Source organism: Ursus maritimus, unplaced genomic scaffold (genome assembly GCF_017311325.1).
Source record: "Ursus maritimus isolate PB19 unplaced genomic scaffold, ASM1731132v1 scaffold_3, whole genome shotgun sequence".
Classification (NCBI taxonomy): domain Eukaryota; kingdom Metazoa; phylum Chordata; class Mammalia; order Carnivora; family Ursidae; genus Ursus; species Ursus maritimus.
Window position 1 is genome coordinate 953,926 of NW_024425563.1, and position 26,825 is coordinate 980,750.

A 26,825-nucleotide genomic window follows, 5' to 3' on the forward strand; every position below is an offset into this window, starting at 1 on the left:
GACCACACCGCTCCCTCCGAGACAGAGGCTGGTGCCGGGAGAGCAGGGGTCTGGGGTCTGCGGCGGCCCCCAGCCCCCGTGTGGACAGGACAAATGCCTGTTCCTTCTGGGGTCCCAGCCAGTGTGTGCTTGTCTGTCATGGACCAAGACAGTGCAGGATGGAGGGTTTAACAGAAACAACGGCTTTGTTACAGCTCTGCTTTCAGAGCCCTGGCTCTGCCTGCTCTCCTGTCTTCAGACCTAGCGAGCGATCTCTGCATGTGAGTGGTGTTTGCCGCGGGAGGGGCGGCCCCAGCTAACGGGATGAACTGTCTTATCTATTTTGGTCGATGTTGAATTTTATCTGTAGGATAGCTGGGTGAAAGTGATGATTTCAGGAGCCAGTAATTTTTGGTTAAGGGAGAATTCCATGCAAAGTTGTACCTTCCTCCAGAAACCTGACCAATTTCAGCTCTGAGGAGAGCCGAATACACCGGGGCTTGACTTCAGTGTCATGGTTCGCTGTGAGGCCAGAGCACTCGGCAAGCTGGGTGGTGCCGTCCCTCGGCACAGTGGCCTGGAACCAGCTGGTTCCACTGCAAATGGTCTGCCCCCCGAAACGGGGCAGGCTCTGTGTCAGCGGCTCTGACTCCTTCCTCCTTCCCTCCAGCATCCGTTTTACCATCCCAGCTGCTCAGCGTACGCGATTATTGACCATATTTAAGACCAAATCACTTACTGGTTTTTTCAGGCACAAACACATTCACAGTTGTTTTACAACTGGCCATTCATCCCAGTGCTGGGAGTGCTGCCTTCAGAATCGGATTTGCTGGAACGTCAGGATGCGATAATGAATGGAATAAAATGGAAAGAAGTCTTTTCTATCTTTGGCAATCATGACCGCATACTCACTGACAATAGCCTTTGTTTATTTTATTGCTTTCTGGGGAGAGTGAGGTCGATTATTTAAAATCTAGTTTCTTGGCCATTTTAAATGTGTTTATGTTGTGTGCTGAGGCCAAGGGGAGATTGCACGTCCGATGTGTGTTTGCACATCATAGCAACAGCCTCCTGAAGGCTTGAATTTGCTGCATCGTAGCCGTGTGTTTGTGCTAACCCTCAGAGCTGTGGGAGCTGAGTGTGCTCGTCATGCATGTGCTGACGGGTGACACACATGCATAGTTTTAAAAAATTAGTTCTTTTGTGTTGTGAATCATTGTAGATGTTATGAATGTACCTGACGCGATGCGGGAAAACGATGGTGAAAAATAACTGTGACGTTAGGGTTCTACGGTTTGGCAGTAGACATACCGACGTGCAGTGGGCGCCGAGGGCCAAGTCCCCCAGGGTGTTGGTACCAGGAAGAGAAATGAGCTCCCTGAGCGCTAGACTGATTCACGTGTTAACAAGGAAAGGAGTTTTGGGGGGTTTCTTGTTGTAAAAGACAATGTGGAGCCCTTGTCGTTGTTGTAAGCTACTGAACGGCCCGGTTGGGGCCGGCCCTGCTGGGGGGCCGCGGTGGTGTTCCCTCAGCAGACCCGGTCACTGCGGCGGGTCCCACGGTGGGTTCCCTCGGGGGCTTCCTGGCACCACGCTTGAGGCCCCCCTTGGGGCTTACGACTAGTGAAGGGGACACAACCCTGCTGATGAAACTTCAGGGGAATTTGTTTGCTAACCCCACGCAAGAGGGTACAAAACTCGATGACTAGCCGTGCAGTGAACAGCACGTTAGTTCTCCTCAGACGTCGGTGGTGTATGTCCTGAGGGCAGATGCAGCCATTCTCCGTGTTCAGAATCTCTTCCTCCTATTACCTGACCCTTTCTGGACCTTCTGCTGAATGTCTGAACCTCGGCTTGCACACGAGGCGCTCGTGAACATCCAAAGTAAGTGCACGAGGAGGTGCTTCTGTGTGGCCAGGGCAGAGAAACTGCTGGGGGCAGCGTGTTCGCTGTGGGAGTGCTCAGTGCGTGCACCCGCACACACGACAGCGTGCTCACAACTGGACCTCTAGGAACCGGTCGGTAGCCACGCCATCTGATTGAATGGGGCGAAACAGAGAAATCCTTTCCTGCTCTTCATTTCCTTGGTAGTTTATTCTTAAGTAGTATATTTCTAACGACTCTTGCATTTCTCCTTTCAGAGGAGATAGGGTTAAGTCCTCTTCCCGTCTGCAGCAGCACGCACCCCTAACCCCAGGGCTCCCAGACTTACTCCCGGAGCTCCCGCATGCTGCCCTGCCTCTGAGATCACCTGTTCCTCCAGACCGCCCTCTCCTGGCACGCAGGGGGTAGATTTTCAGTGCTGGGCCTCTGCTTGGTGGTGGGTTCGACCCACTTGCTGACCGTGTAGCTGCTGGTTGGCCGTCCTTGGTGGGTGTCAGCCAGCTCCCTCCTGTCTACACTAAGCCTCTAAGACTTGCCATTTGGCTACCATTCTTTCTTTCATCTTGCTGGGGAGATAGCAATGCCATTTCAAGTAACAACATCTCCTTATTCAAAGATATGATGACTCTGCACGAGTTTTGTTAACGGGAGCCCGGCTCCATTCTCATTTACCCGTCGAGCTTCGTAGGCGTTAGCGAGTCTCCTCTCCACGGTGTTGCTGTCCTGCGTGTGATTTACAAATTGTCTGTGCAGAAGAGGGAGAGGCCGCCTCTCCTGTGGCATCTCTGTGGGCACCAGCTCAGGGCTCATCTCTGGACACTACGGCTTCATGAGCGTATTTCCAGAGTTGGCTCTCGATACAGGAATGCTTTAAAACACGTCAAGTGTGGACTACAGAGTGAGGGGTCGGGACAACTGTACCCCGTACGCATGATGTTTGACCCCAAGCCCCCACGACAATGAGTGCTGCCCAGCCTCCTGGCGTCTGGGTGAAGGGGGCGGGTGTGTTTACTTTGGAGAGGATGATAGAGTCGTGCCCGGCACAGCGAAACGAGCCCTTCTGTGAGCATACTCAGTTCAGCCACCAGCGCTTCGTGCTTCTTTAGCTTCTCTCCTGGGCCAGGCACCTGCAGGCCCTAGGCTGACGTCAACACCCAGGGACAGCAACCTGCCTGTCTTTCAGAGACATGGACACAGTGCCAGGTACCCAGGGGAGGGGGCCTCGCCAGATAAGGCTGCACGGAGGAGCTGGCCTGGGGCTGGCGACCAGGACTAGTGTGGCTCTTAGGTGGGCTGGAAGGTGACGAAAGGTTGGCCACAAGGAGGGCCAAGGCACAGAGCCCACATACCAGGGACAGGGTGGGGAACGGGGCGGGGGCTGGAATCCAGAATCAGTCCCAAATCAGACTTTGCAGTGTGGGATTGTGTCTCTTCAGTGTCCGCAAGGAGCCCTCAGGCTTGGCCTTCCCTGTGGCTGAGGGAATTGGCTTTCTTTCCCGTGACACGGGGCTGGCTAGGGGTCCACACGGCTGCACTTGGGACAGGGATCTGAAACCTGGAGGCCTCTGGGTCCGGGCAGGGAGAGAGGAGTCCCCACTGCAGCATGAACAGCACGTCACACCGTGTGCCATCCACCCTGGGCAACCCGTTGGGGGACCTGCCACTGGGGCCTCAGCAAGCGCTCCAGGAGGTGCTGTGCGTGTGTCCCTGGCCACGTGCGGCCCAGAAACTGTTTGTGGCCTTGCACTGTCGCTGAGGTTGGGACGGGCTGGTGGATCTCAGGTGTGGAAAGGAAGTTGTACTTTTCCAGTGAAAAATAAGGAGGATGCCCTGGACATGCTAGAAAAGGCCCACTTGATAGGAAAATTTGTGTTCACTTACAGGTGAATGAGACACCTGTGAAAAATTAATTAAAGTGGCAGAGTCCACAAGGATTCTACACGCTTCTCTGAGATGTAAACTTAGAGAGTCAGGATTTTTACGTAAAAGTGATGCTGGTGTTTCTCTTCTTTGAGCCCTCACGACACAGATGGGGAGGCTCAGGCCAGAGCAGCCGGTGGGCTCTGTGGAGAGTGAGATGCCTCTGGGCGCTCCTGATGGGGTGGGGGGCCCGCTGACCTGCCCACGGCGGGAGGGACGGGACAGGCTGGCTGCTGCTCGGAAACCAGCCTTTGCTGAGGTTGCAGCATGCATCCCGGGTGGCGGGGCTCCTGTTTGCCCAGCTGCCTCAGGCAGGGTCCAGGCTTGGCTGGCCTGTAGGGCTCCGACCGACGGGCAAGGGCCTGCTGGCGAGGTCAGCGGGGAGCGTGCTGGCGGTGGACGGTGCGGGAGGGCGAGGCAGCTGCCTCAGCATCCACCAGGCCTGTGGATCACTAGAACAAGGCACGGGGGGAAGTGACCATGGGCAGAGGACAAAGACACAGAAGCGAGGGTGAGGGGAGCCAGGAGACAGGTGCCCTGCGCGGGATGGGGTGGCAGGTCGGAGGTCGGAGGCTGGAGAGGTCACTCTCCAGGTGAGAGGAGACGACGGCCTGGCCTCCAGCTCTGACCGCTCCGTGTCCTGTGTTGCTTATTGCTTGCGGGGGAAGAGTTGAGTTTCTCCGAACTGATAGATGATACGTTTCAAAGGCAAAGTGTAGAAAGAGGCCTCTCATCCCTTTGAACATCCTGAGAAACGTTCCGTCTTGTGCAGCCCGGAGAATAAGCAGTCGTCTCTTTCAAGGCCTCAGCGTGGTTCGGAGTGGAACGCTCTCTCTGAGAGAGGCTCGGCTCTGAGGCGCTTTGTGGTAATGCGGGCTTCTCACTTGTTTGGTGATAAGAAGGCTCTGTTGGGTCACAGCAACAGTCCTCGTTCCTGTTTAGCAAAAAGCAGATGGTGGGTGAGGAGGTCTCCTCCGGGGCTGACTCAGTGGCCCAGCTGCAGGACTCATGTCAGGTAGAAAGACGCGGTTCCTGCAACTGAAGAGAAGTGACTGTACTGTCAGTGAAACACACCGTCATTGGGGGGTGTTCTGCGCTTTGGAGAGCTCAGGAGCTTCGTACGGTAACATTTGGGCACACTGTCCTCCGCACACTGATGTGGTGGCAGCCTGTGCTTCCGTCGGGAAGACCACAGAGAGGTGCTCGCACCCTCAGTGCTGAGAACGTGTCACGTGCTGCTCAGTCGCCAGGAGGGTGTGGACAGGGAGCTCGCGTCGGGAGGGCTGGCGTTCCTCCTGCACGCCCCACCAGCCTACGTGGAGCCGGGATGAGACCGGAGTCAGGAGTCCTGCACCAGCCGCACGAGCACGTGTGGTCCCTCCCCTCTAGTGCACCTCTGTCTGTCGGCACCAGCACGCATCGCGAATCAGATGCCGACACAGAACCAGTGCAAGGATGCGGGGGCTCAGACCGTAGCACCAGACTCAGAAGTGAGGCTACCAGGGTCGGGAGTGCGGTGGCGGCAGGAGTGGCGTCTGGAGCTCAGGGGGCCCGGTGGGGGCGCGTTGGGGACCTGGGGAGCTACCCAGTGTGGAAATGACGGAGCCCGAGCTGAGCTCCTGGGCAAATTGCAGGCCTGGCCTGCTTCCTCCCCCAGCCATGGGCTTGCGCGGGACCCGGGGTAGGAAGGCACAGACCTGTCGGTGAGAAATCCACACCTAGGGCTAGCGAGTCCTGTTATCTCTGAGGACCAGTGGATTCTCGAAGTCCGCTTCATCGTTAAGTCCAGTGTCCCACGTAGTCGCTCAGCAGATACCTCTGGAGGTCAGCCTCGGGCCAGGCGCCGTTCAGTAGCAGAGACGCTGTCTGAGCCAACGAGACACTCCGCCCCAGCAGACGCTAGCCCCCCAGGGAAGGCGAGAACGGGGAAGAAGTGTGATGTGTGTGGCATCCCGAGTATCACAAGACAGAGCGTTCTGTAACGTACTGTAACTGGCACGGTGCGGTCCCTGACATGGCGTCATGCGGTACGGCATGACTCGATCACACAGCACGCTGTGTAGTAACGTGCACTGTGGAACGATGGAAGCACCAGAATGTAGGTCACGTACCCCGGCTCATCAAGAGCTAGCAAGTGTTCTGAAGAGAAACCAGCTGAGCGGGCCGGGCGTGAGAGCTGTTTCCAGCCGCCATCAGACGAGGCCCGGGGTGACCTTGGAGCAGACCCACTGGGCATGAGGCAGCCCGCCATCTGACCTGCGGAGGCATGAGGGGGTGACGGGCACGTGCTGGGGCTGCCTGTAGGGTGGGTGACGGTGGGGCCAGCCCCCGGCGGGCCGGTGGGGCACGTGAGTCAGGAGGACGGAGGTTTTGGTGGCCCCAGAGCAAGTGCCTGACGGCGGCAGCCTCCCAGAGGTACGGTGGGTGACGGGAAAGGAAGGGCACTGGCCCCATCACTCCCTTCTAAACAGCCAGGTAATTGCGTCTGGCATTTTGACAAGTGTTTGCTGGAGTGGAGGGCAGTGCTGTCAGCGAGGCAGAGCTGTGCTAATCGGCCCAGCTGGAGAAGACTCCAGAGCCGTGTTTCTGTAATTAGAAGTTGTGGAGGCCAGTTCTCATCATGGCTGCACCCTGAGCGTAAACGAGTCGATGCCATGAGGGGATTTTGTGTGTTGTAATTTGCAGGGTTACCTGTATGGAAATACAGGAGCCGCGCTCAGGGCGAGGTTGGGGATGGTGCGTAAACTAAAGACTGGAAACCGCGTGATTTGATATTCGCCGTCCCACGTTCACGTCTAGACAATGGGAGGCAGTGCGTCACAGATGCCCCTTACGGGAGGAGCACGGTCGCACCTGCAGGTGGGTGAGCGGGCGCCACCCCCTTTGCTCCAGGTGGCGACTGGCCTCCCTTCGGCTGTTGAGAGCCTCAGTCACCCCGTGCCCCTGCTCCCCAGGAGTCACCGGTGGTTACTGTGCTTCTGTTGTTCCTGGTCCGCCTTCTGCCCGTGCTCACCCCCTTCTGCTGGGGTGCCTGGGAACTAGAGCCCCACGTTCTCTGCACCGCGTGCTGGAAGGGCCTAGACCACCATGCCTGCCAGGCGAGCCTTCCCCCTGCTCCGACATCCTTTAAGAAATACCTAGCGGGAGCCTTTCCGAGGCTGGATGGTAGGCTGTGCCCTGCAGCTAGAGTCCTCGCCGCCCTCTTGCCCCGCTGCCTGACCACAGTGCTCAGTAAATATTACCAAGTTAGTCAGCGGTCTTCGCACTGTAGGTGGAAGCTGTCCACTTTCATAGCAAGCAGGCTGTACGTGGGCACAGGGGTCTCAAGTGGACCCCACTGTGTGGAATAAATGCTTTGTCCTGCTGTGTAGACCCCTCAAAGTGGAAGGACACGGGGTCAGAGAGAAGCTGACTCTGCCCGGGACTGGGCTCCTGAGGTAGGGCGCCCTGGTTCGTGTGTGCTCTGCCGCCTCCAAGCTGTGGGGATTTGGGGAGGTCCTCACTTCCGGTGCCTTGTTGGTGAGACGGGAGCAGCCCCGGCTCCGTAGGTTCCGTGAGGGTCAGATGGGGTGGCCTGGCCTGGCCTGCCGACAGCACCCAGCACGGTCGGGTATTGCGGACGCTGCTTTCCCTCCGTGGGTGTTGGAACCACAGCTGCTGCTTGTTTGCCCGTGGATGGTCACGATCGCACGCACATGAGCGCTTTGTCGCGAGTCTGCGTTATGTGAGCTGTGTGCAGCCGGTCACCTCTCCGAGCACAGCCCTCTCTTGGTGGGCGATGCCCTGCGGTGTCCCCTCACTGCCCACAGCTCTCCGTGTTCCCCCGAAGAACGGGCCTTCAGATCCTTGTCCACATCAGCATCTGGGGAACCCCCGTCGGTGGGTCTTGGGCCCTTCCTTGGTATGAGTGGAGAAGCCGCTGGCGTGACCCGACCTGTAACACCGAGCAGGGCCAGTTTGCCTGCGGTGCCGACCGGGTGTGAGGGAAGGGAGGGCCCAGCCGCGGAGACGGTTCTGGCGGCCATCCTGGTCTGAGGTGCTGTGCCTTAGAACGGGTGACGGGGCCCTGACGCTCCGAGTCTGCTTGCAGTGTGCTCGGCGGGCAGGAGATGGCATGTGGGGCAAGGGAAACAGAGAAGTGGGGGGTGACCCGAGCACCGGGAAGCTGCTTCGGGAAGTTTGGGGAGGACTTTCGTGTGGGACGAGGTGCGCCTGGAATGAGACGTGCAGATGAGGGCCGTTGGTGTTCGTAGCTGTGGTTCGGGTCTGCCCCGGCTGGAAGCACAGGCCAGGGACTGGGCCGCGTGACTGCTCCAACGGCGTTTCTCTTCCCGCCACGTGGGTTTCTCTGTCAAGGCAGCGGCTGACTTGAGAAAGCTGGGTGGTTCCGTGGCCAAGGCCACATGGGCACTCCCGCTGGATGTGAGGACACACCCTGAAGACGCCTCGGCCGCCCCCGTTACCGTCTGCACCCCTCCTTCCTGTTCCCACAGGCAGTGTAGCTTGTCTGCACGTGACTGCTTTTCTTCCTTTCTCTCATCGTCTTCAGGTGAAAACGTTAGCATTTGTGCCTGAACAGAAGGGGCCTTGTTTTGAAAACGGCCTCGGGGCTGCAGGGAAGCTCGTAAGGAGTTGTTTCAAGACAGGCACCTGGTGAGGAGACAGGGACAGGGCTGGGGTGGCCCCCGGCTGTGTGCAGGGAGCGGCTCGTGTGACCTCGTCGCCAGGGCACACGGACACACGCCCTCGCAGCCCAGGTTCCATCCGCCACACCGCTGCCCGTGGGCCTGCGTGGCAGGCGGTCCCAGCATCTGTTAGAGGCCACTTTCCTGTGGTTCTTTCATAAACCGCGGTCCCCGCGGCAACGGGGACGGCTGAGGACGCCTGATTCTAGTTCAGCGTGGGCCACCGTTCCGCCCGCAGCCCAGCACACCGTACCTGAGGCTTCAGCAGCAGCGGAGTGGCCGGGCCTCCTGTGGCAGCTCCCAGTCCAGCCTCCCTGTGCAGCCCTCAGCGCCCGTCCCTCAGCTGCTGGCGGTGGGGCAGGCAGGGAGGGCCTCTTCGTGCGGGTGGCCGCCCCCGCCAGCCCACAGGCGCGCTCAGGTCTTCAGCCCTTGGATTGCCCCCGTGTTTCCTGCACAACAGGTGTGTGGCACACTAGCCCCTCCGGCTGCTAGCGCCCATCAGCACATGGCTGCCACGCAGAATGCTTGGGGTTGGCAAACTGTACCCCCGCCGGCCGGACCCAGGGCAGGTCCTGCAGATGCCAGGACTTGGGAGAGGACCTCTCACTGGTGGGGCAGAGGGTCAAGAAGGTGTCAGAGCCCAGAGCTGCCTGGGGCGGGGTGGGAATGGGCCCTGGCATTAAGGACCAGCCTGAGTCTGTTTGGCACGTGGGCAGGAAGCAGGAGAGGTGTCGCTGGCCGATGCTGCTGGCCAGCATGCCCGCGGGGACCGGCTCTGTGTTCTTAGGGCTTGTTTCCCATCTGTCAGCCACATTTTCCTCCAGCCTGAGGTGCTAGACTCCGGAAGCTCATTCTTGAAAATGAAGCCAGTAGTTGACACAGCAAGGCTGGTGCCCACGTCCCTCTGGCCCTGGGACACCTGTCCACAGGGAGGACACGGTGGTATGCACAGGGCACACCTTTTCCACCTGCTGTGAGGGAGGGCTCCGTAGGTCGTTGGCAATCAGCCCACCAGCCAGCGGGCAGAAGGTGCTCAGCTGGGTGACGTGTGATCCCTGCCCGGTGGAGGTAGTTAGTGGAGCCAAGGGCGGTACGGCTTCTTACCTCACCCCGTGTCTCCACTGGGGGTGTCTCAGCTGTAATGACGGCCCCATCAAGAGTGAGCCAGGCTAGAGAGGTTCCAGTGTCCCCAGCTCCGTCTGGGTGTCTGCTCTGCTGTCCCATGACCGTGGAAGCTGGGAAGGAGAACCACGGACGACAGGGGAGTGGGTTCAGGGCCTGGGTCCCAGTCTCTATTCTGCTTTCCTGTTTCAAGACTTCGGATGATTGTTCAGTCTCTGCAAGCTCTGGGCTCCTTCTTTGTCAGATACAGGACTAGTAATTATGCTCCTTGGGGTCGCAATAGCGTCAAACAATGTAGGATGAACTCGGTGGGAGACGAGATTCAAACCCTAAAGGGTGTGGGATTTTGAGTTGCTGTTGTCTTTCTGAGCCTGGAATGCATGGAGTCAGGAAGACATTGTGCCAGCTCATCGCGACACAGCGTCGTTCAGGGAAGTTCTCATTTTGGCGGGGGGCTGACAGCGGCGTCTCGTGGGGTTGGAGATCATGGCATACTGTGTGGAGAACGTGGAAGCGTGGCGACCTGGTCAGACCCACAGGTGGTGCACTGAAACGTGAAACCACACCTCTTCCTGCCGCGGGTGGGGGACGTGTGGGCCACCGTGGCTCTCTGGACTTCCTCCTGCGTGAGGGCAGGCCTGCGCACCGCTGAGCTGCTGGCCGTGGGGAAGATGAGGGAAGCCGGGGGCTGCTGACGGTCGCCGGGGGACAGCAGCGGCTCGCGGCGTTCACATCACGGGAAGGTGGCTTCGGAGGGAGGGCCCTCCTCTGTGCCGGCACCTCGGCCCTGCGTAGATGCGCCTGGCATGGTGATGCCTTCTAAACGTAACCGCGGTTGCGCTGGAGCAACGTTTTGTTTTCCTGCAATCATCACTAAGCACAGGAAAGCAAATTGAGAGTGAAAAGTCTTCAGCAAAGGCGTCGATATAATTCCCTCCAGGGCATAAAATGGCGCGTTAGGAAGTCTCGCCAACCTCACGACCACACCGACATCCCCAGCAAACCCGCGTGTGGCTCAGCCGACACTTGCTGGAAGAGACCGTTCGCAGCGAAGCTGAGTTTAAGCCACTGTAACGGTGGTGACCAGAGTGAAGCTTTCGTGTCTGAAGAGTCCCCACATATACAGTGCGTTCTTTAATTTTGGGCTCTTTCCTCATGAACCCAGCTGACCCCACAAACAGATGCTTTCCTGTGGAGGTGCCGTTTCACTGCCCTGTGCTGGGCTTCTGAGGACCGTGGGGACCTGGGCAGAGGGGAGTCCACCGCACGGACAGCACGCAGAGCAGCACGTGGTGCCCCCAGCCCCGCCAGGACGGTTGCCTTTCTCCGCTCTTGGTCCCCGGCATCGAAGGGGAAGGAAGGGGAGCCAGGGCCCAGGGCTGCTTGTTGTGCTGAGGCCTTCTGCCCAGCAGAGCCCTGCCAGGTCACCCCTACCCGCACCCCTGCACTCTGGGTGCCTGCCCTGTCCTGTCCTCACACCCAAGCCCTGCCTTTTCTCCAGCTTTTCGGGGAGAGCTTAGAGCGCCGTGCTGTAGGCTCTTCAGAGCTCTCAACCGCCCAGCACCTCCTTGTCCCTGCCCCCGACCCACGCCCTGCCTCACCCCTTCCCACGGTTGGCCAGCTGCGGCCCCCGGCCACACCGGCCTCCTGGCACTCTGCATCACCCTTCACATCTTCTCTGTGGCTGCCAAGCCTGAGCTGTTTACTGTGGTCTTTTACAGAGAACATTTGCTGACCCCAAAGTTGTAGGCCAGTGGTTCTCAAAGTGCCAGCTTGGTTGGAAACTTGTTAACAGGTCACCCTCCACACTCTGGTGTGGGGCCCAGCTGCCAGGGTCAGACCCTCCCGCCTGGTGGCATTAACTGCCATGGGCAAGAGCCATGTGTCATGCATCTTCAGACCCCACTGCCCAGCTTGGTATTTTGCCCACTGCATGGAGCACAATCAGTATTTGGGTTTGATGAGAACAATGACGCGGAGCAAAGGAAAACGTGCGGCGTGTGGAACACGTTTCCGCTATTTCATGAGACTCCCTGAACGGAGGGTCTTAACTGAAAAGCATGTTTATGGCATTTTCATTTGTGGAGATAAAACTTCATCCTGACCCGACACCGCGCCCCTGAAAACACAGCCCAGACTTCCTCTAACCCTGGCCACCAGCGTCAGCAACAGCCCACTTCTGTGGGGTGCAGGGAGAGGAGTTCCAGGAAAGAGGAACGTGCAGCCTGACTCCCTCTAATTTATGATTCTGGTCTAGGACGGTGACTGCTCGCCCCGTAACGCTGGAGTGTGGTGACCAACAAAGGGCTGAAAGTCTGCTAGGTTTCTGCTGCTTGCTGGCCCAGCTCGGGACCCAAAAGCACTCCATTTCAGGGCCGGCTGTGGGTCCACGGTCATCAGCCTGCCCCAGGGGTCTGCTCTGTCACGGAAACACGTCTAGATGGGCCAGGCACCTCCAGGAGGGGTGGTCACGTGAGGCTGGGACAATTCAAGGGAACTGTTTCCAAAGGTAATCTTAATTTCGACATCTTTATGAGAGAAAATCATCCTTGTGTCAGGACGGTGTTTCGTGCACATCCCACGATGCCCACTTACCACTGGTCTGCCTTCTCGCTGCAGGACTGGGAGGTGTTCGAAGGTGCCTCCGAAGGGAGAAGCACCACGTAGGGGCGCTGAGACGAACCCCAGTGGGACGCTGGCCCTGCGTGGGGGACTCAGCTGACTGAGCGAGCCGGGCGCACCTGCAACGGGCGCTCGCCGTGCACCCCATGGAGCCAGAGGGCAGCCCGCCGCCACTGAGTCCCATCTGTAGCGGACCTGCCCGCTCACCTGACTGCTTGCAGACAGACGGACGGCTCTGTCCGGCAGTCCTCGGAGAAGTAAACGGAAGCATGAGTTCATGTCGGAAGGGACTTGGGACCCATGAGTAAACTGCGGCCCCAGGGGAGAAATCAGTGCCTGCTTCAGTTTGGAGAGGAGAGCAGGCTCCGACCCTGACAGGGTCATTGTACGAGCTCTGCTCTGCGTTCACCTCGTTCTCTCTCTGAAGGAGCCTGTTCAGGAACCAAACGCTTGTGTGACCCTTTTATTCTAGAAGAGCACAGAGATGACGGTAGCGTGCTCATGCTCCGCGGTAACTTCTCCTCTGAATATGCAATTTATCATCATTTAATAAAAGTCAGATTTCTTTTATCTGTAATTAAATCTAGAATATGTTAATTTTTTGAAGGCCCTCATGGATTTTTGACTTTATTCTAAAAAACTGAACAAGTAAAAGAATTTCCAGCATGCGTTTGGTGAATGGTTCTACTTACGATCCCCTCGCCGTGAAGACAGGAACCTCAAGCCCCTGTGACCTGGCCGGCAGGCCACGTGGCTGCCGTCTCCCTCCCTGCAGGCCGGCACAGCCCCGGCCAGCTCTCTGTCCTCACCGGCCCCACGGCCGGCAGCCTCTGCCCCTGCTGCGCTGAGCTGAGACGTACCTTTCACCTGAGACCAGCGGGTGCTGGGGGCCTGTGTGTCCAGGGGTGGTCTGCATCCCTGCAGATGGGCCCTCTGGGACCTTCCTGGGGCTCTGCCATGTCCTCCTGTCCTTGGTTCCGTGATGAAGAAATGCTTGCAGGAAAACACCTGCAGCTGATTAGGGTGCTTCTCCAAGTCTTCTGTCCAGAAAACCCGTCCTAACCCCTGGGGCTGGAGGCCGGGATCGAGGCTGGTGCCCTGTTAGGACTTCTGCCACTACGCGGTAGGGATGGCCTGCCTCCCGTGCGTTCCTCTTCGCCCAGGCTGCCGGGAGGCTCATGCCTACATTGTGGGCCCCTCAGGAGCGTTTCTCCGCTAGGAGAATGTGTCAGGTGGAACTGTGTCATCTGTCGCACCCTGTCCTGTTCCTGTCACGCACACCGTGTCATCCGTTGTGCCGTGTTGTATCCTCTCCGGTAGTGTTTCCCTGCCCTCCTTCCCTTCTGGCACTTTCCCCTCTAGCTCAGCTCTTTGTGACGCTGAGTCTCTGTGTCACCACATGTGAGTTCCTGGATGAGCTGCTCTGTGCCGCCGTCTCGACTCGTGCCCCCCGCATTCCAGGGACACCAGCTAACCAGTTGGGTCTGTGATACACTCACGTGTAGTGTACAGAGAACAGGTGAAAATTCTTGTCCAACAACGCTTGGAGAACAGTGTGATTGAGCCTGTGGTCAATCTGTTCGTCAGAAGAGTGGACCTTTCTCTTCCCACCCCCACCAGCAGCAACTGTCCCTGCACATGGACTTCGGGGAGTCCCTCAAATCGAGCGTTTCAGGTCACATAGAAGAAAACAGGACTTGAAAAAGGAAAAGGGTTGTTCTGGGAAAGATGGTGCCATTGGCATCCTTCGAATACAGTGGCTCTCTCTGTGTAGACAGCTAGCTCTCTCTGTGTCAATGGCTCTCTTGTGTGGATGGCTCCCTCTCAGATGCTTTGCAGACAGAAGTGTGATGGTTGTTCGTCCCGGGACAGTCCTGGTGGGAACAGTGACCATGAATTGCTCACTTACTGCCCCCAGGTCCACTCGAAGGCGCTGTCTCCTCCCTTTCCTGGAGGACGGAGGTGTAGGGCGACATGTCTGCTCACGTGGGGTGAGTCCCAGACAGGCGTGCACAAGGCCATGTTAAGGCAGAGTCCCCCACTCTTGCTGTCCTTCCAGTTCTGCTTGTGCCTCTTGCCCTGTGGGGTGGGAGGGAGCGTCGGAGGGGGTGGGAACCCGAACCACCGGCAGCTGCTGGGCCCAGACATGTTGGGGGTTCAGGGAGCATGGGGAACTTAACAGGTAGGTAGGTAGGACAACCCGCTGCTGTCCCCCTGTGCCCGGGGGTGGATGTGGAGCCCGCTGCTTGTGGTCCCACAGCTCCCCCCAGCCTGCGGCCTCAGCTGTCTTTCAGGAACCTTGTCCAGTCCCTGACATAGCTGGTTTACAGGTGCCCGGCCTCAGAGCTCTCCACGCATCTTCAGATTGAGTTTGAGTCGAGCGATTCTAAACTGAAGTTGCTCTGCGTATCTGGCTATTTTCTACTGGATTGTGCAGAATTGACCCCGTGTTCTTGCCTTCCTGTGGTGTGGGAGGGTTCTCCCTCTATTTGGAGGCAGGGACCGCTCTGCCTCCAGCCGGCATGCACGGATATCTGCAGTGCCACTGTCCCACGGAGATGCTGCCTGTCGGTGCCCTGAGAAGGCAGGTCACAGGGTCTGAGACACGGGGGCCTGTGTGCGGGCCCAGAGCTACAAGTGCCGCACTTCGGAACATGGGGAATCCATGCAAACGGAACGCAAGGTAGCACAGAACAGCAGGTGGACTGTGTTTTAGGGTCGTACCTAACCCCTGCCCCCAAGGGTCTGCCCGGGGTCGCATCCTGAGCAGACGAATTGAGTGTGCACGTGTGTGTGGTACATGGATAGATGTGCAGGTACGTTTGATGTGTGCATGTGTGTCAGTGCCTGTAGCACGCGTGTGTGTGGTGTGCATGTGATGTGTGTAGTGTGTCTTGTATGTGCATGTGTGTAAGCGCATGCAGCATGCGTGTGTGCAGGTATGTGTGATGTGTGTGCATGTGTGTAGTGTGTGTGCAGGTGTGTATATGTGTGTGAGTGCACGCAGCATGTGTGTGTGCAGGTATGTGTGATGTGTGCGTGTGTAAGTACATGTGTGTGTGCGGGTGTGCATATATGTGTGAGTGCACGCAGCATGCGTGTGCAGGTATGTGTGATGTGTGCATGCGTGTGCGTAGTGTGTGTAGGTGTGTATATGTGTGTGAGCGCACGCAACATGCGTGTGTGCAGGTATGTGATGTGTGCACGCGTAAGTACATGTGTGTGTGCGGGTGTGCATATGTGTGTGAGTGCACGCAGCATGCGTTGCAGGTATGTGTGATGAGTGCGTGCGTGTGCGTAGTGTGTGTGCAGGTGTGTATATGTGTGTGAGCGCACGCAACATGCGTGTGTGCAGGTATGTGATGTGTGCACGCGTAAGTACATGTGTGTGTGCAGGTGTGCATATGTGTGTGAGTGCACACAGCATGCGTGTGCAGGTATGTGTGATGTGCGCGTGTGCGTGGTGTGTGTGCAGGTGTGTATATGTGTGTGAGTGCACGCAGCATGCGTGTGTGCAGGTATGTGTGATGTGTACGTGCGTGTGCGTAGTGTGTGTGCAGGTGTGTATATGTGTGTGAGTGCACGCAGCATGCGTGTGCAGGTATGTGTGATGAGTGTGTGCGTGTGCGTAGTGTGTGTGCAGGTGTGTATATGCATGTGAGCGCACGCAACATGCGTGTGTGCAGGTATGTGATGTGTGCGCACATAAGTACATGTGTGTGTACGGGTGTGCATATGTGTGTGAGTGCACGCAGCATGCGTGTGTGCAGGTATGTGTGATGTGTGCGCGTGTGCGTAGTGTGTGTGCAGGTGTGTATATGTGTGTGAGCGCACGCAGCATGCGTGTGTGCAGGTATGTGATGTGTGCGCGCGTAAGTACGTGTGTGCGGGTGTGCATATGTGTGTGAGTGCATGCAGCATGCGTGTGTGCAGGTATGTGTGATGTGTGCGCGTGTGCGTAGTGTGTGTACAGGTGTGTGTGTGCGGTTATGTGCTGTGTATATGCGTGTGCTCAGTGTATGTGTGTGCGGGTGTGTGTGGTGCGTGTCTGTCTGTCTGAAGATGCAGAACAGCCTTTAGTTCACTGGGTGCTGAATGACATTGTGGTGACCTTGGAGGAGCAGCCCAGGTTTCCCCCGTCCCTGAGTGTTCCTGAAGGTGCCCAAGGAGCCAGCAGCCTCCGTCCCCACGTTATGCCGCGTCCTGGCACAGAGGAGCCTGCTGGCTGCAGCCCAGGGTGGGTCAGGCGATGCTGACTTTGATTGCAGTGTCTGCTTCTCAGAGGGCATCTTCTGGGAACCGCGCTTTCTCCGTGCAGGAAGTACGGTCAGCACCCCTCCCTGGAAGAGGGAGGTTGCCCGTGCAGTTGCTCCCGTACTGGTCTCATTGCTGGAAACTGGGTCAGGGCCTGAATTTCCGCAGCTAGATCAGGGGCTCAAGCTCCGTGGGCTCTGGCTCTCGCGGTTGAAGGAGCAAAACGGTGTTCGGGGTGTTCCTGAGCTCAGTGCTGCCTCTCACGAATGGCCACGTCCCTGGTTATTCGGCACTTCCTTGGGTCGAAACAGTGTCAGACGCTTCCCCATGAGCGACAGGACTTGTGTTGTTAGTTGTCCGCACTCAGAGTGGCTCGTGCGACGTTTGACTGTGAGGCTTCCACGGACGAACAGCCTTCTCATTCAGACTCCACGTCGGGTCCTTCTGGGGCTGCACCGAGCAGTTCCGGGTGTTTGTGCTGGGGGTCATGGTGCTAGTAGGGAAGGAGCCCTCCACCACGGTTTCGTCCACAGCTCTTCTACCCACACGCAGCGGCTCTGAACACGGAACCCTCCCCTCCTCTGCTTCCTCTGGGTCCGCAGCCAAAATGTTCTCTGGAAACCCCCCGGACGTGGCCCCCTGACTGTTGACACTGTGGCACCAGCAGCCACGGAGTGGTCTGCCCTCTCCTCGGAATGGCTTCAGCCTGGAGGGTGTTTGCTCCGTGGGCCACCTCTCTGCAAAGTGCTCACGCGTGTGCTGCCACCAGACGTGCAGTGGCCAGAACAGGAGCCGTGGCTGACACGGGTTGGGAATGGCTCTTGTCGAGTGTGTGGAGAGCTGCCCTTGGCTTCATCCTGCACCGACTGAGGTCCCTCCTCCCCTGTTTCTCAGTGTCTGGGTCGCTTGCGCGTGAGTAACGGCAGAGGCGGGCGCGCATCTCTAAGCGGAGCAGCTGGGCTGGTTTTGTTCCTTTAATCCGCGGTGCGGCTGTAATCGGGCATGGCTGAGCAGTGGGGACGGCAGCCCCGTCTCGGCCGAGGAGAGCTCTGTCGGTTTACCCGCGTTGATGTGTGCTTTATCCCCTGGTAATGTCAGAACGTCAGGCCGATGGCTCGCCGTGAGGCGGCATGGTTTATGAACACCGAGGCACAGCGTCCCTTCTCGACGAGGCTGACCCGGCCTCTCCTCATGCAGTCACTGCCTCAGAACCCTCTCCACGTTCAGATGCAGACGATGCGTGTGACGCGTCTAGCCCCAGGACTCGCGGGAGTGGTGGCTTGTGTTACCGCCTGTTGTGGGTGGCATGCTGCCCCCAGAGCCACGTCCAGTCCCAACCCCAGGATCTGTGACGTGGCCTTATCTGGAGAGAGGGTCTCTATAGATGTCATCACGTTAAGAGGAGGTCATACTGAATTGGGGTGGGTCCTGGTCACGGAGAGGGAGATGCCACGTGAGGACAGAGACCCACGGGGTAAGCCCACATCACAAAGGGGGCACAGAAGGGGGAAGGCTGGCTTGCAGACCCCAGGAGCTGGGATAGGAAGGAAGGGCCCTCCCCTGGAGCACCCGAGGGAGCGCAGCCCTGCCCGCACCTGCGTCGTCTCTGGCCTCCAGAGTCGTGGGGGTCTCTGTGTGTGTCTTGAGCGACACAGGTTGTGTGCTCGCTGAGGGACTGCTCTGGCACAAACCTCCAGGTCCTAGACAAGCAAAGTAAGCCTAAACCAGGGACATAAGGCACCCAAATGTCCGCAGCCCCTTATACTGGAATGTGGTCTCTTCTCCGTAAATTGCTGGTAGTTGTCCTGTTATTTATAAAGTGAGGAAACTCTGACACGCTGGACAAGAGATACGGCAACAGGTTTGCAAGATTAAAGCTTTCTGCCGAGAAAGGCTCCCTGTTTGGGTTTGGACGAGGCCGGCTGGGCCCCTGGGAGCACCAGGAGACCTCAGGACGTGCTCTTGCACACAGGGAGCTGGCCTGCAGCCCCTCTGCTGGCCACCGGAGAAACGCCCATTTACCCAGCCCAGGGCCGCTCTCCTGCTAGCCGTGCTCAGCATCGGAGTTTCCCGCCGTCAGTTACGGGGAGCGCTCACAAGTGCGTGTAACTTGGCAGGGTTGCAATGAGGGCAGAGCTCTTCCCCACATTGCCCAGTCAGGGGTACCGACTGGGGCAGGGGGAGTGTCCATTCACAGGCCACAAGGCTGGGACGGGGCACCAGACCCCAACTCCACCCCGTGTCCCCTCTGCTCCACCACAGGTGACTGACATTTGCACCTGCCTTTCTTATCTTGCCTCTATTTTTAACACCATCCTTCACAAAACTCTGGAGAATGGAGGCGGGGAGATCCCACTGGCTCTGGCTGTTCCGTGTCTGGCATGGAGCCTGGCCCCCGTCACCACGTGGGGACGAGCAGAAGCCTCCTGCTCATCTCTGCTTTCCTCTTGCCTCTGAAACGGCGCACGAGGCACACGAACAGGGAAGCCACAGCAGGCCTGGCTCTGTCCTATTACCGCGCGGTCTCGGGCAAGTGACAGCCACTCTGGGCTGCAAGGTGAGCGAGAAGCCTGCCACCTGGAGGCATGAGAAGTGAGTGAACAAGGAGTCGGGGGCTTGGCGCAAGGCCTGACAACGCGAGAACGTGGAACCTGGCTACCGCTGTCACCCCAGCCCTGGCCACCCTGCCCCCTCCTCCTCGGCCCCGTCCATCCTTTATGTGTACCGAGCTCCCACTTTGGGGCAGACGCTGTGTGAGTGCAGGCCACCAGCCACATGCTGCCCCTGCCCTGCTGGGGCTCGCAGTCTTGGGGAGGGACAGTCTGTGGACAAAGGGGAAGTACATGCACACGCACGTAGTGAGCAAAGGGAGGGCAGGGCAGGCCTGACATGCGGCGAGGGAGGAGGCATGCCCCGCCAACAGCAGAAAGACCTCGCCCAGCAGGAGGGACGCAGGTGCCGCGGGGCGAGCCAGCCGCACCCGCAGCCTGGGTGAGGAAGCAGGTCGGGCCGATCGGAGACCATTTCTCGTTCTGCTGAGTTAGGACATGGAGCGGCAAATGGAGGACGTGGCGGCAGCAGCTCCCGCGCCCACCAGCACCGACGGGACCGGACACACGGCTTGAGCCAGTCGCGAGGCGCGGGTGCAGAGGGGTCCCCGTGGAGACAGCCGTCCTGTCGCGGCCACTGCGTCCATCTGTGGCTTGTGTTCGTTTCTGAGGTTTGCGACCTCTAAGGACACTTTATGTCACATAAATGGAAAGTTACTGACCGTTGAAATGGCATTTATCAGAGCCGTGCAGTCCCAGTATCTCTCCAAAGAGACGCTTATTTTCCTGGTTTTATGTACGTCAGGTAGTCGTTTCTTGTCTTGACTTGAGAAAGCACTGGCCTTAGTAAAGTGACCACTGTCAGCTGAGTTCTCGACTCTGTCACGACTGGGCACACCGGCAGAGCCCTTCAGATTAAAAACACAGCAGGCGAAGTATAGCCGCGTTAATAACGTCACAGCGGAATCGAGCGGGAGAAACCGATGCGGTGGAACTCTCCTCCTGCAGCATTGAGTTTTGTGGAGAACTGACCTGAGATTCGGCCGGTGAAGGATTAGTTGTAAATGTCCCCGAGCTGACCCCAGTGACCCTTAGAAGGGTTTTAATGGCCGACCCAGCCCTGGGTACATGACAAAAATTTGGTTCTGTTGAAAATGGGTGCAAGAGTGACTCTTACAAAGTGATTTTTCAGCACTTCCGTGTGGCTCACAAGGGTGGGAGGAAGGAACCCCTGTTTCCCATGACCCTTGGGGGGCTGCGGGCAAGGCTGGCTGGTGCCGTCTGTCTGGTGGTGAGACGGACATCACGCCATCACACACAAAAGTGTTGGTTGTTAGATGTGACAGCCCGTGTTTGCAGAGCGTCTGTCAAGGAGATACGCCTGCATCTGGGGGAGAGTGACACCCTTTTAGGTTGTGATTACCAGGTTGGGGGGCCGACAAAGCCGTGTGAGGGGAAAAGGTGTTCCTGCCGAGGCAAAGGTCTGCGGCACGGAGGGGGTGTTGGAAAGCCGGGCTGGCGGTGGCCGTCCTCTGTGGGCAGCCACAGAGCAGACGGGGGTGGAGAAACCAGGGAGAAGTATGGCTTGAATGGGTGCTGGCACGTGGGGCTCAGAGCACCAAACAGGGGCAGGAGGCGACAGCCATGAGTTTGGTGATAGATGGGGCGGAGGAGAGGACGGTGAGGGCGCGGTCGGGAACGGATGGCTCCCACACCCCAGCTCTGTCTGCATGGAGACAAGGAAGCAAAGATGGACCCATCAAGGGGTGGGAAGCTACGGGGGCCTGATGTCTGCAGAAGAGTCTGGTCTGGGGGCAGAGGTTGTGGAGCCTGGTGTGTCCGGGTGGACACATCTGTTGGTCCGGGACATGTGGGACCCAACCCCATGGCCTGGCCTGCTCTGGGGCCTGTCCCCTGGCCGCTGAAGGCATCTGAAGCATTTGCTGGACGAATACTACACCCTGGAAGGGAGTGTGTGTTTGCCTCCAGACCGGAGTCCCCCACGAATGCAGGTCTGGTGGTATTTGCACCCTCCCTCCCTTCCGTCGCCCCTGGCATAGGTGACCCCAGTCCCTCTGGAGGTGTGTTTCCATGGTGGCTTCCTTTGCGGGAGCAGCGCCCGCACTGGCACGTGCCTAGGAAAGATCCAGCGGGGTTACCCTGAGAGCAGCCCCACATCGTCCTTCGGGCCCACCCCCACTTCACGTGCACCCCGGATGAGTGTTCCCTTTCAGCCTAATTCGGAAAGGAGTCTTACAGGGTTCCACGCTCACTCTGGGGTTTCCTTAAATCTTCCTCAACAGGCTGAAACACTACTTACATGAAAAGAAACTTATATGCAGCTTTCTGGAACATGCCTGTTATGTTCAAATGCTTTTCTTTTACCACATTAATCAAATTTAATCTCTTGAACGATTTATGATAAGACACACTAAAAAATTTGTTTTCTGTTTTGTCGTACTGCTCATCCCTCTGCGGAGCTCCTTGTGTTTGGTGTCAGACGCTGCGGTCGACCCTGAGCATGTTTTCCCTCCTCCTGTACTAGTTCCACACTGATTAAATAGTTGAGCTTCTGCAGCAAAGCTCCACGAAGAGGAGATGCAGAGGCCTCCCCATTTCTCGTGCTCCTCCAGTTACACCCCAGACGTAGCTGCAGCGGCCTCTCTGAGCCCCTGGCACTTGTCTGTCTGTTCCTTGTGTGGCGTCTGCCCCCCCCCCCAGCTTTTCCAAACCCTTGCTGAGATTCCCTCCCAAGCGACCACACATCCCCCCAGCCACAAACCCCTTTATGAGTCAGTTTATGAAAAACACTTTTATTGACCTTGTTTGTGGTTGAAAGAGTCATGTGCCCCTCGAGATGATGCCGAAAGGGCAGAGCTGTGTTTGTAACAGGTGGTGTGCCCCTTGGGGTGCTGAGAAGCAGGCATAAGTGGGGTTGGAGGGTGGAACGGATGGCAAGGGCTGTGAGTCAGGCAGACACAGGGGGCTCTTAGGCCCTCTCAGCCCACACCCTCTGTCTTGGTGGCAGCGGCCTGGGGAGGTGTGGCCCTGAGGGGACATGGTGGCTCTAGGGGGCAGTGTGGATGGGCCACCAGCCAGCTGTGCTCCTGGGCCAAGTTCTCTCCAGGAGGCCCCACATGTGGCTGAGAAGTGACAGCGCCCACCTGTGATGACAGAGCCCAGGGCTTCCCCCAAGACGTGTTTCTGGCCGTGAATGGCTGAACCAAACTTCATAGCATTCATTGTTTTAAATGTTTCCCCCAAATCAACCACAAAACCCATGGTCATTGCTTTCAGAGGAATTCAGTGAAGGCTTTCCATCAACACCCACAATCTAGTTTTCATCCTTGGGATTCTGCTCCCTTCTGAAAAGAATGTCAGAAACCAATGAACAAATGAACAGGACATCAAAGGAGATCGCTTATGATAAGAAAATGTATTCCATGATAAACATTAGCACATGTTTAACAAAAAAATGTCCTCTAGTAGAAGTCATTCCCGTGTTAATTTAATCCTGCGTCTAAGATAATATAATCTCTTTGAAACAGTCTCGACTCTAGTGCCCAGGGACCTTTCCTGGATCAGAGGCCGAATTTCCGTCACCTGATGAGCTCATCCGATGTGACAGCCTTGGACGCAGACGGGGAGTCTCCTGTCAATAGCTTTTCGTGAGAGACAAAGAGAGGCAAACGTCTATATTCATTCCCTCCCCTCATGCATGAGTAACACCAGCTCTTGCCTCTGCCTCTGTCTCTACCTGGTAGCGATTGCAGATTTAAACTTCAGCTTCTCTGTTTCGAGCTGGCTGTGCCTGCAAAGCTGTTTACGGACGCCTGGCAGCCTTGTCTATCTGTTTAAGTTCACCATGTTTTGACATGTAAATTTACATGAGGCATATTTAATCAGTCCCAATGATATGCTAATTGGATTCATCTGTGAACTGAATAAAAAGCACATTTGAAGAAAAATGAAGTGCACTTACTACCAGCTGAGGCACTTTGTAATCAGCACCGTGCATCATCGAGATGCAAAGAGACAAAGGTGCCAGGTATTTGGTGAGGGAACCATGATGGCCCTAATTCAGGTGAGCTTTTCTGGCTTTACGCGCACACACACCCACACACACACCCCAGAGTTCTGCGTGTGCTAGCTAATGACACAGGCTCTTTGTTCTCTTTGGTGCTGACCCTCCAGACCACTCAGGACACCTCACACCAGAGCAACTGGTAAATCCATTATGAGTGTGAGAGAGTGTGCAAAAGCGTGTGTATGGGAGCCTTCACAAGCGTGTATGCGAGTGTGTAAGCACATGTGGATGCGAGCCTGGATGTGTGCAAGAGCGTGAGCGTGTGCAGAGGCGTGTGTATGTGAGCACATTTGAGTGCACAAGCATGTGCGTGTACGTGTGTGTGCAAGTGTGCGTGGCTGAGCGTGTGAGAGTGCTGGTGTGTGAGCATGGAGTGGAGCATGTGAAGCTGTGTACAGAGGCGTATACAAGTGTATGTGAGTGTAGAGGCGTGGTAAAGTGTGTGAGCGTGTGGGGGGTGTGGCCATGTAAGCGGGTGAGAGTGCAGGAGTGTGTGAGTGTGAGCACGGCGTGAATGTATTTATGTAGGTGGGTGTGTGTGAATGTGTGTGGAGGAATGTGTGAGTGTACAAGCATGTTTGGGCACTTGCAGGTTTGTGAATGTGTGTGGCTGTGCAAGCCTCAGGACTGCAGGAGTGAGTGTGAGCCTGGAGTGAGTGTGTGTGAGTGTGTGCAAGCATGTGAGCTTGTACGTGAGCATTCGCAGGTGTGTGTGCATGCGGGTGCAAGTGCGGAGGAGGGGCTTTCCTTCCCTGCCCCTTCTGAGTCACGTCACAGCTTAGGCACTGAGTGTGAGTGGAGCTCAGGTCAGGCAGTTCGCCTTCCCTCCTTGTGCTGTCACGCAGGCAGAAACGCCGGGAGTTCTGGGATTTCCACAAGGCTGAGCCTCTGGGTCGGCTGATGCAGGGCCCAGAGCCTGAGAGCTCCCTACTCCCCACCTGCCCCACGCCTTCCGTGGACATGGCAGCTGCCCTGGTTCTCTGCTCTGCTCGCCACATCTCGCCTTCATAGCCCGGAGTCAGACGCCAGCAAAGGGAAGCAAATTGCAAGGACATCTGGACCCGTGGCATGCCCCACGTGCCCCCACCAGCATCTTGGGGTTCTTCACCCCCTGTCATCACACATTTGCTCGTTTGTGCTCTGTGCATGGCATGGGCGGCGTGCTTCCTGTGCTCTTGTGTATGGGGAATGGACTTTTGGAAATCCAGCGGGCTCCTCCAAAGAGCCGCGGGTGTGAGTGGCAGGTCCAGTGCAACCGCAAGGAGACAGGGTTGGCCGCGGCCGCCGCGTTTCCAGTGTCTTCCTGTGTGAACGTGAAAGGTGCAGGGATGGACAGATTTTTACTCTTTGGTAGGCAGCCATAGGACAGGATCGGCAAGACAGCGGGAGGGAGAGGACCGTGGTGGGTCCTAACCAGCCCAGCCCTCAGAGGGAGGGTCGCGTCACAGGACACCACCCGCAGGGCCGAGGCATGGCAGTACCCCCTGCGCCCGGGGAAAGCCGGGAGGCCGTGTACGGAGCCCGCAGCGTGTGGGTCTTGGGGAACTCGGGAGGGAGGAGTCAGGACTTCTGCTCATGACTGTCGCTGGCGCACTCATGGTTCTCCACGAATAACCAGAGGAGTTTCTGGAGGCGGCCAGCTTGAGCCCCTGAGGTCGAAGTCGCTGTGAACTTGTTTCTGCTGGGTAGGCTCCAAGACACTGAGCTGAGATGCTACGAAAACCGCATCCACGAGTATTTACGACGCATAACTTAGTAAAGGTTTTGTTCCGTGAATTATGGTTTCCTTTGATTCTAAGAGAATGTAGAAATAAAAGAAAAACTGCTTTTAGAACAACCCATGAAAATCTGCATCCGTCAAATGGTTGTGCTCTTTTCAAAGTGATTCTATTAATGGTGTTTTAAATGGTAACTTTTCTTAGGCCGTTTAAGAAGTAGCTTGGCTTGGACATATCTTCCGGAAATATGCTTGTTTTATGAGTCAGACTGCTCACTGCTCTGCTCTTATTTTATTTTTGGCGTAATAAGAGGGGATGTTAACGATGGATAATGTGTGCCTAGGCCACTCCTCTCTTCTTTAACCCCAAAGGTAACCAAACAGTGATTACTGAGCACCAAGTGTCTAACAGGTGGCATTCTTTGGGGTGTGCAAAGGGTCAGCCTCCAGCTTGCGGTGGGAACCATGAAGTTGGTCCAGCTCCCCAAGGAGCTTCAGAGTCAGCTGAGGGTCCAAGTGAGTGAGTCCTGGCTTCGGGTCTGCGGAGTCTAGATGAGCAAGTAAGGAGACAGGACAGGAGAAGGCAGGGTGAGAGTACGATCCACCGAGAATCGTCTGAAGTCGTCAGCAAGAACAGGAGACATCCCCCACTGGGGGGCCTGGAGATGGTGGGGATGGCAGCTGGAGGACGGAGGGGCTGGGGCACGGCAGAGGGGGAGACACAGTAGCTCTGGTTCTCTAGAGGAGCAGGGGGCTTTCGACAGGAGGCAGCAAGAGAAAAGTCTTGCTGGAGGGAACAGTGAGATGTGGCAGGTCTGGAACGCTGGGAAGGGAGGGGTGTCAGCAGTGCCTTGGCTTCAGAGACCTGAGCTGGTGACTCTTCACCCCTTTTAGCGTTCACTTCCTCCTCCAAAAATGGTAGTAACCATTTAGCATGGTGCCTGCCACGTGACACCAGCTTAGGACACGTCGGCTGTCATATCAGCATGGTCATGAGTAGACGAACGTCATTCACGCTATACCCCCAGAAACTGAGGAACGATCGCCCAGCCACATGCAGAGTGAAGCGGACAGGTTTCCAGCCAGGAACTGAGCCTCCGAAAGATGGAAGTGAGGGTGGGGATCACGTCACTCCCATGTAACTAATGTGCCTACAACTGAACCACCTGAGTCGGCAGAGCCCAGGCGCGCTGCCTGGCCATTACAAGAACTTCAGTCTGAGAGAATGAGGGTAGGTGGGAGAGACCTGGCGACTCCCAGAGGGATGTGGCATTGTCCTTCTGCAGCTCTGGGTGGCCACTGAGAGAAAACTGGCCCACGGCTGTGGAGCTCTCACATTACAGGGTTGGACAGGCATCACGTCCCCCAACATTCTGTAATGAATACAAACAGAAAAGCTGAAGAACGGTGCCTAACCGTGTGTGTGTGTGCATGTGCGTATGTGTGAGTGTGTGTATGCGTGCATGCTTGTGACCGTGTGTGCACGTGAATCTGTGTAGGTACAGGTATGTGCGTGAAGTGTACATGTGTGTATATGTCTGTATGTGTGTACATGCCCACATACAAGTGCATACACACGCTCACAGTATCATTAGTCTTTAGATACATGTTTATAGAAGGAAAATGCCCTTGTGAGAAAGGTCTGTGCACTACCTTGGCCGCCCTCCATGTCTGCCCATCTTCTTTGTCCCTGTTACTGCCCAGTCTTGCCAACCCCGCCTCATACCTGACAAGGGTCTGCCTCATGTGTGTCCCAACTCCAGGCTACCATGCATAGCGCCAGACTGTCTTTCTGAAATGTCACTTGGGTCAAGAACCTCCAGGTTGCTCCACTGCTGAGCCTTGGCCGTCCTTCGATCCCCAGGCATCAGTTACACCCTCCCTGGCCACAGAAAGGCTGCTGTTGGGTCTATAGTGCTGTCACCACTCCCAAACCCTTCATGCCCGCAGACAGGGCCCTGCCACCCCTTTCCAGAGGTCTGGGATGTCACCTCAGCCCTTTCTTG

General features: G+C 57.1%; 1 protein-coding gene across 1 annotated transcript in view; it reads left to right on the forward strand.

Moving 5' to 3' along the window:
- The window catches only part of PTPRN2 (protein tyrosine phosphatase receptor type N2), a 796,662-nt gene that overhangs the window by 349,944 nt on the left and 419,893 nt on the right, over window positions 1–26,825 (forward strand). The window lies entirely within an intron of this gene.